The 9,978-nt window shown below is 36.6% G+C and overlaps 1 non-coding gene across 1 annotated transcript; it reads left to right on the top strand.

Moving 5' to 3' along the window:
* Positions 1-989: 989 nt before the first annotated feature.
* Positions 990-1,097, top strand: LOC112100412. Its single transcript, XR_002906784.1, has one exon. It is a non-coding gene; the product is annotated as a small nucleolar RNA R71 (small nucleolar RNA).
* The last annotated feature ends 8,881 nt before the right edge of the window (positions 1,098-9,978 follow it).

Below are 9,978 nucleotides of genomic sequence, written 5' to 3' on the forward strand. Positions count from 1 at the left end.
CTGATCTCTCCTTTATTGTGAAATGACTATAATGCCCCTAAAATACATAAAATACTTAATTAAAATAAAACACATGTAATTAAATCACAAGAAGGTTAAATACATAAAAGTAAGGGTTGTTAGTAAGACTTGAAATGTAAAATGACGGTTTTCTCCTTTATAAATATGCATTTTCTAACACTCAACAGTATCAACATTCTTTCCAAATCTCAAATTGATTACTTTGCAATGTTCTTTGCTCTCTCTTTTGGGGTCTTCTGTGTTATTATGTAAGCTTCCTTGAGTTCTGCTACTCATTGCTGTGGCTAGTTGTCCCATTTGATTTTCCAGGTTTCTCAAAGATACAGCTTGACTCTGCACAATTGCTTCATTCTTTGCAATATACTCCTTAATCAGTGTTTCCAGTGAAGTGATTAGGTCCTGATTGATATGCTTTTGCCCTTGACTTTGTTGATGAAAACCAGGTGGTTGTGTGTTTCTACTTTGTTCATTCAATGCTGGAGCATTTCGATTCTGACTGCTCCATGAGAAATTTGGGTATTGTTTCCAGCCTGGGTTGTAAGTATTTCAATATGGGTTGTTCTGAAGTTGTCGATTAAAGTTACCCACATAGTTCACTGATGCTGGATTTCCAGGACAATTATCAAAATCATGTTCTTCACCACAGTAGACACAAGAAAGTTCAGTAACTTACTTTACTGTTGCTGGAGCAGATGTCATGGCCTTTATCATGTTAGTCAATGAAGTTAATTGTGCTGATAAGGCTGTAATTACATCTATATTATGTACCCCTGCCGATCCCCTTGTTGCTGGTTGCTGGTTGCCTGACTGAAGACCACTGATAATTATTATTTGCAATTCTCTCTAGAATTTCATAAGCTTCAGTGTAAGATTTGGATAACAGGGCTCCATTTGCTGAAGCATCCACTAGTAACCGTGTACTTGGATTCAACCCATTGTAGAAAGTTTCCAATTGAATGCAACAAGGAATACCATGATAAGGACACCTTCTGAGTAATTCTTTGAATCTTTCCCAAGCCTCATACAAACTTTCATCTTCAAGTTAATGAAAAGAATTAATCTCATTTCGTAATTTTGCATTCTTTGTCGGTGGGAAATATTTCATTAAGAATTTATTAGCCAATTCACTCCATGTAGTGATGGAGTCAAATGGTAATGAATTTAACCATGCCCTTGCTCGATCTCTTAAGAAATAAGGAAAGAGCCTCAGCCTTAAGGCATCTTGTGTTGCTCCAGCAATCTTGAAAGCATCACTTACTTCTAAGAACAATTTAAGATGGAGATGAGGATCTTCATTTGGCAATCCATTGAATTGACCCACTGTTTTCAACATTTGAAACATCACTGGTTTTAACTAGAAATTTGCAGCTTCTACCCCAGGTCTGATGATCCCAGGGTGTACAACTTGCGGAGTTAACACTGCATATTCTCTTATAGCTCTGTCTCTGTCATCAGCCATGTAAATAATATTGTTGTTACCTGGCTGCCTCCCGTTAGCATGTTCATTCTGCTCCTCTTGAATGTTGACTAGTTGTAAGGGCCCATGAGGGTTCAAATTTCCCCCTTCCTGTAAATTATTCATGCATGAAACAGTCTTTGAATTTCTTTGTTCTTTTCGCAATCCCCTGACAGTCCTTTCAATCTCAGGATCTAATTGGAATACCACATATCTGTCTTTCCGCATGCATGTACTGATCTGCCAATCAATAGAATGAATCAAGTCAAATTTGGCGCTATCACGATTTACTTCACACTTCAAAAATAAACAATCAATCCCCGGCAACGGTGCCAAAAACTTGTTGGTAAATTTTATAAGCAATAACTATCAATGCCAATGTACAAGTATATGTTGTGCAAATTTTAATGTACTCGCAAGCGCACGAATCTATTGTAGTATAGACTAATGGTGACGAGTGTCGATCCCACGAGGAGGTGGATTTTAATTATATATAGAATTAATTTTGTAAATGGGTAGTTGGATTTATGGTGGAAATGATTTGGAATATGCTAATACTTAAATTAAAATGGCGAGAATAAATTCTAAAATTGGAATTGCAATGGAGAGAATAAATTGAAGAGAAAATCTATTAAATTGACGTACTTGGGTATCTGGATCCGTATCAACATGCATCATGGGCTAAATAATCCGTATTAATGCCAATTAAATCATAAGGGGGGAATCCACACCTCATGAACCACGCTCTAATCAATATGGTGCTAAGGGCTTACCGTGCCAAATAATAATAACCTTATACTAGAGAGCCGGTGTAACCAAGGCGGTATCTAGACAAGACTATTATTATTTGTCGACGAGAAGTCAAAACATCCACAAAAATTAGAGGGGAAGAGAAAATAAATTTACCAAATTAAGCCCATGACACATGTTGAGACTTCACCTTCAATCCAAGCTTGAAAGAAAATTAGCCACTCATAGTTGAACTAGGGGCAAAATGGGAATTTATTAAAATACGAAGAAAATACAAGATGGAGAGGGAATTACAGAAAATGGATCCAAAAAATGGATTCAGAGATATCAAATTAGGGGGGAGAGGCCCCCTTTTTATAGATACATGGAGTAAATCATGGCCATCGGATTAAAAACAGTTTAGACGCTCAGGATTGCGCCACGTCATCAGTCAACAGTTCACGGTTTGACCACGCGGATGAACAGTAACACGGTTTGACCCGACTTTGAACAGTAACGCGGTTTGACCCGGATGAACAGTAACGCGGTTTGGTTGAAAATAATCCTGTGTGATGCATGCACCGTACGCGAGATTTTTCGTCCACTGATATGCTGCCACGTCACCATCAACAGTACATAAGAATTTTAGTCCAACAGGATCGTGACACCTCATCAGTCAATGCCACATCATCGGTCAATGCCACATCATCATCCGTCTATGTGAACAGTGTCGTGAACAGTAACGTATACAGTACCGTACACGTGAATAGTGCCATTTTTCCTTTTATGTTCCTCCTAAGGTTTTTGACCGTCCTGAGTTCAAAAGTGATGTCCGTTTTGCCGTTTGATCTCTCCTTTATTGTGAAATGACTATAATGCCCCTAAAATACATAAATTACTTAATTAAAATAAAACACACGTAATTAAATCACAAGAATGTTAAAAACATAAAAGTAAGGGTTGTTAGTAAGACTTAAAATGTAAAATGATGGTTTTCTCCTTTATAAATATGCATTTTCTAACACTCAACACACCCCCCAACCAGCTTATTGCTAGTCCCTAGCAAATAAAGTGAAAACAAAATTCAAATTCAAAATGATTTTTTTTTTTTTATAAACACTTGTGTTTATTCAATCAGATTAATGATAGCAATCAAATAAAAGTATAAGCATTATCTCCAGTGTAAAGCAACATCACACCCACATCAACCATCCACATGAATCAGCCCAGTAGACTTTGTTATAGCTACTTTCAAGAATGACATGTCAAACCCCAAAATCTCACTGGAAGTAGTGACACTCTTACAAATAAATTAAACCCAATAAAAATAGTCACTCCAATGAATGGTAATTGAGAGAAAATAATGAAGAAGTGATATCACATGCTCTCACCAAGATGAAATAAATATGCCCTCAGCTTAAAAATAATACGATCTCAAGTCAAATAAAAATTGTTAGTTAACCCAATTTATTTATTTATTTTTTTTATGCACCACTACATCTTTTTAGCCCATATAACTAGCTTCTACTTCAGATTATAGTTCCCTAAAATCAGGAAGGACTTTTATTAGGATGTAACGTAGGCTAGGGACATGGTTAACAAAGAAAGGAAATAAGGAAAACAAAGTGTATGTTTGAGAAAAATGCAGAGAATTTTTTTATTTTTTTATTTTTTGGAAGTTGCAAGGTCGATTTCACCTATTATTGTTATTTTTATTCTTTTGAAACAACAACTTTTGTTTTTTTTTTTTTTTAGTATAACTTCACTGAACAACATAATTATTTACATTTTCTCAAACATAAATAGGTGATGGAACTTATAAGATATCGGATAATACTCCAAATCGGAGTGGGTCAAGATGATAAGTTGACAAAGAAAAAAAATTTTTTTTTTAAAGGCTCAAAAGGGTTAACTATGGATATTTAATAAAAGGGATGGCTAGAAAGGCTCAAACGGATCAAAGATGGCCTTTCCATCGTCTTTTAGGGCTCTAAATAACCTTCCATATCTACTAGTTAGATGGGCCTCCAAATGTAGCAACACACTTTTTTTTTTATTATTAAGGGTTAACTCAAAAGAAATCTAGAGATCGTGTATACAATAATAAACTGTTAAGATGTATAAAGAATGGGCAAAAGGGTTACTCTCCAAGAAAAATGATAGGCTCAAAAACTCACTTGGTACTTATTATGACATGTTCATTCCTTCAAGCAACGCATATTTGTCTCCGACATCAACATGTAGAGTAGCAAACATAATGTAACATCACTTAAGACCAAAGATAATACAAATACTAAAATTTGAAATTAATCATGTCATCTAATGTTAAAACAAATCACATAATTTTTTTTTTTTAAACAACATTCTACCCCCCAACCTATTCTAAACATGAAAGGAAAATATGTATGCAGAGATATGAAAATGATGCATAAAAACTAATTAGAAAAGTTACACTTAAAATGATAGAAAACGAAAATGATTTTTTTTTTTTTAACTTAGAAGATGCGTTTCTAGAGGCACTACTTTCCATATGCAGCCATCTTCGACTCAAAAGTTGGAAAATGTATATTTATAGAGGAGAAAATAAAAAGAAGAAGAAAAATGAACATCAAAACTTAATAAAGAAAAAGAAAAAAAAAATTTTCGAACAATGAAGATGCGTTTCTAGAGTAACTACACTCCATATTCAGCCATCTTCAACACAAAAAGTTAGCAACAGTTAGTTTCTACAACAAAAAATTAGTAAAAACTTAACCAAGATTCCACAATTGTCGACTATTTCCTCCCCCCAACCAGAACGAAACATTGTCCTCAATGTTGTAAAGGAAAGAAGTAAAGTTTAGAAGACATCACCTGGGTGGTGCAACACAGAAGAAAATATTTACAGGCGGAGAGTTAAATCTAATTTGTACTTCTTACTGCGGCTACTGTTACCATCATTATTTGGTTGCTCCAACACAAAGGTCCAGGGGTCTGGCTCCGGTTTATAAGCTTGTAATATATCAAGTAGCTCAGTAGCAGTGTGAGCACAAATAAAGAGTTTTTTCACATTAGAAGGAATGAAATAGTTTTTTATTGCATTGTTAAGAAATGCGATAAAGCCATCATAAAAGTTATTGACATTTAACAAACCGATGGGTTTCTGGTGAATGTGTAGATGGGCCCAAGATGCTAGTGTCATAAGTGCCTCTAGTGTTGCAAGATCTCCTGGAAGGAAAATAAAAGCATCAGCATAATTAAGCATTTCAGTTATTCTTTCTTGCATACCTGAGACGACTAACTCTTCTCCAGTTGATGAGTCAGACGAACTGCCCAATGGTTTTAGGACTCTTGGGATGATGCCTAACACTTGACTTCCTCTGATAAAAGCCGCTTCTGAGACCATTTTTGATAACCCTCGATTACCTCCTCCATACACCAAGTGTAATTTTCTCGCTGCTATACTTCGACCAAGATCGATGGCTGCCTCAACGAACTCTTTATGTTTGCCATATGTAAATCCAGAAAGCACACAAATGTTCTTGAATTGTCTATTGGGAGTAGCTGCCATTGCGATACTTCTCAAAAATAATTTGTGAGTGCTTGACAAAAGATATCACATTTAAGAGTCTTGGTGATAGTGGGTCATGGTTGTGTATGAGGTAATATGTCAGTGTCAAATAACGCGTAAAGCACGTGGCTCGCAAGTCAAAAAGAAAACAGTAAAAAGGAAAAAGCAAACAATAATAAAATTATTAAAGACAATAATGCAAACAATAAGACAATAGTGAAATAAAATAACAATAAAGTAAAAGGATATTTACAGGTAGTTGCGATTGTGGCTCACATCTTCCTCTGGTTTTACGTCTAGAAACGGCTTGAACGCCCTCTATGGGTCGAGGATAGGCTTCCTATCCAGTTTTCTTATAAACTGGCAAACAGGGTCGTTTATAGTCAGATTCCCGAGACTATATCGTGCATGCTCTTTCTGGAATAATGGCCATAACTGGAGAATCGCTCCTTGCACATATCCACTGGGATGCGTTTCAAGAGACAAAAGGATATCATCCAATGACTCCTTATTCAAGCCATCCCTAATGAATTGAATCTTATCTTCCCTGTTATTAGACACCATTCCTAAAGAACATGGGTTTTTATTGCAACTCATTCTGGCACACTTATGACAAGCAACAGAAATTCTTCGAGCTTGTCGTTTTCTTGCATAATTTCCTTTACCACAACCAGGCATGTATGCAATAAATTTTGGAGGTAACTCACCTGCCGATCGTACTTTAGCCTCGATTAACCAACGGATGTCAGCAGGTATGTTATTCCTCATGAGTAATCGCATGCGTTCGGACCGCGCTTTATAGATCGTAAGGAGGGCATTCTGAGGAAGTGAAGGGAATCGCTTGTGAAGTTTCGCTAGAATCTCGTTTCTGTCCATACCTTCGCCTCAGAATATCAGTTATTATGGGAAACTGAAGTAACCGACTTGATTGTCACGGAGTACCGTTATCCGCCACTTCACCGGGGTAACAAACTAAAGCACACAAATAGAAAAACAAATTAAAACACACAAAGAAAATTAAAATCGTCCTCTTATTGAATTTACCTCAAGCTCCAACTGGATGTCGTAAACACTTCTCTCAATGTCTCTGAGTTGGCGTTCTAAACCCTCAACATAGGCTACTAACTCTGGTGGTTGTAGAGCCCAAATGCGTTGTGTTTTACAAAATTGAATCTGCCTTTTGAGATGAGTTTTGACACGTTGAAGTGGTTTAAGAATGTTCAGGAGGAACGGTCTAAGTATGAGACTCATGATTAAAAATGATAAGAGAAAACTTAATGGTAAAATAAACACACTTATGCAAAAACAATTTCAATTAGCAAAAGAATAATAATAAAAAGAAAGAAAGAAAAATCAAATCAACGAAAAGAAAAAAAATCAATTCAAATTTGGTGGGTCACTCAAATTTATTTCGGTGTCTTCTTCATGTGGTTGGTACTCTAGATATGGCTTTAATCTTTGACCATTAACTTTAAACGTGACACCGTTCTTTGGGTCTTTAATTTCAATTGCCCCATGTGGAAAAACAGTATGAACAATAAATGGGCCAGACCAACGAGAGCGTAACTTACCTGGAAATAGGTGCAAGCGAGAATTGAATAAAAGCACTTTCTGACCTGGAGTGAACGATTTTCTCATAATTTGCTTATCATGGAAGACTTTCATTCGTTGCTTGTAAATCTTGGCATTTTCGTATGCATCATTGCGAATTTTTTCAAGTTCTGTCAGCTGTAATCTTCTTTCTGAGCTGGCTTGCTGCATGTCAAAATTGAATTTCTTGATGGCCCAATACGCACGATGCTCGAGTTCCACAGGTAGGTGACAAGCTTTTCCATACACTAGCCTGTAGGGTGACATCCCAATCGGGGTCTTGAAAGCCGTTCTATATGCCCATAAGGCATCATCAAGTCTTAATGACCAATCTTTCCTGTCTGGCCTCACCGTTTTTTCTAATATGTGCTTTATTTCTCGATTGGATATCTCAACTTGGCCACTGGTTTGCGGATGATACGGAGTTGCCACTTTGTGTGTGATTGAATACTTTGTCAAAAGAGCTTTGAATGCTTTGTTACAAAAGTGGGCACCACCATCACTGATTATTGCTCGAGGGAATCCAAAGCGCGAGACAATGTTGCTTTTCAAAAATCCTATCACCACCTTGTGATCATTAGTTCTGCATGGAATTGCTTCTACCCATTTTGATACGTAGTCAACAGAAACCAATATGTATTGATGGCCAAAAGATGGGGGAAAGGGTCCCATGAAGTCGATACCCCATACGTCAAAAATCTCAACCACTAAAATTGGATTTAGTGGCATCATGTTCCTTCGTGTAATGCTCCCCATTCGTTGACACCTATCACATGAACAACAGAAAGTGTAAGCGTCTCGAAATATAGATGGCCAATAGAAACCACATTGTAAAACTTTAGTCGCTGTTTTCTTAGCGTTGAAATGGCCTCCACAAGCTTGTTCATGGCAGAATGAAAGAATATTCTGAATTTCATTTTCTGGGACACATCGTCTAACAATTTGATCAGCACAATACTTGAACAAATACGGGTCATCCCAAAAGAAATTCTTTATTTCTGCAAAGAATTTAGCCTTGTCTTGCTTGGTCCAATGCTCTGGAAGTTTACCTGTAACAAGATAATTAACTATATCAGCATACCAAGGTAATACTTCCACATTCATTAATTGTTCATCTGGAAATGACTCATTCAATGGTAATGATTCTGTAATTGTGTCAAAATGGAGACGAGAGAGGTGGTCCGCCACAACATTCTCTGTGCCTTTCTTATCTTTGAATTCCAAGTCAAACTCCTGCAAAAGTAACACCCAACGAATTAGTCTGGCTTTTGCATCTTTCTTTGTGAGAAGATATTTAAGAGCAGCATGATCCGTGAATATAATTATTTTACAACCAATGAGATATGATCGAAATTTTTCTAATGCAAACACTACTGCTAGCATTTCTTTTTCAGTAGTTGAATAGTTCAACTGTGCATCATTTAATGTCATACTAGCATAGTAAATAACGTGGGGAATTCGATCAACTCTTTGTCCTAATACTGCTCCTACTGCATAATCAGATGCATCACACATGAGCTCAAATGGTAAGCTCCAGTTTGGGGGCTGAATGATGGGTGATGATGTCAACAAATGCTTTAATTTTTCAAACGCAACAAGACATGAATCATTAAAGACAAAAGGTACATCCTTAGCAAGTAGATTGCATAAGGGTCTAGAAACTTTGCTAAAATCTTTAATGAAACGTCTATAAAAACCAGCATGCCCAAGGAAAGATCTTACTTCTCTGATTGTTTTAGGTGGAGGAAGATTAGAAATGAGATCCACCTTGGCTTTGTCAACCTCAATACCTTTGCTCGAAATGATGTGACCGAGAACAATACCTTGTTTTACCATAAAATGGCATTTCTCCCAATTTAAGATCAAGTTCTTCTCGATACATCTCTGCAGAACTAGTGTTAGATGATGTAAACATTGATCAAACGAGTCACCAAAGACAGAAAAGTCATCCATAAAGACTTCAAGGAATCGTTCAACCATATCAGAAAAAATGCTCAACATGCATCGTTGAAATGTAGCAGGTGCATTACATAATCCAAATGGCATTCTCCTATATGCAAATGTGCCAAAAGGGCAAGTGAAAGTAGTTTTCTCTTGATCTTTTGGTGCTATGGGAATCTGATTATATCCTAAGTAGCCATCTAGAAAGCAATAAAATTCATGGCCTGCTAATCTATCAAGCATTTGATCAATAAATGGTAAAAGAAAATGGTCTTTACGTGTGACAGAATTCAATTTTCTATAATCAATGCATACACGCCATCCTGTAGTTACCCTAGTTGGTATCAATTCATTATCAGCATTGGTAACTACTGTGACTCCTGACTTTTTGGGGACGACTTGTACAGGACTGACCCATGAACTATCAGAAATTGGGTAAATGATACCTGCATCTAATAGCTTAAGGACTTCAATTCTAACAACTTCTTTCATATTAGGATTTAACCGACGTTGCATCTCTCTAGTAGTTTTAGCATTTTCATCAAGGTGAATGTAATGCATGCAGTCTACTGGATTTATACCTTTTATATCTGCTATGGTCCATCCTAATGCCCCTTTGTGTTCTTTCAAAACATCCAACAACTTACCTTTTTGTTCGTCATTGAGGGATGATGAGATGATTACCGGCAGA

Source organism: Citrus clementina, unplaced genomic scaffold (assembly GCF_000493195.1).
Source record: "Citrus clementina cultivar Clemenules unplaced genomic scaffold, Citrus_clementina_v1.0 scaffold_3, whole genome shotgun sequence".
Taxonomy (NCBI): domain Eukaryota; kingdom Viridiplantae; phylum Streptophyta; class Magnoliopsida; order Sapindales; family Rutaceae; genus Citrus; species Citrus x clementina.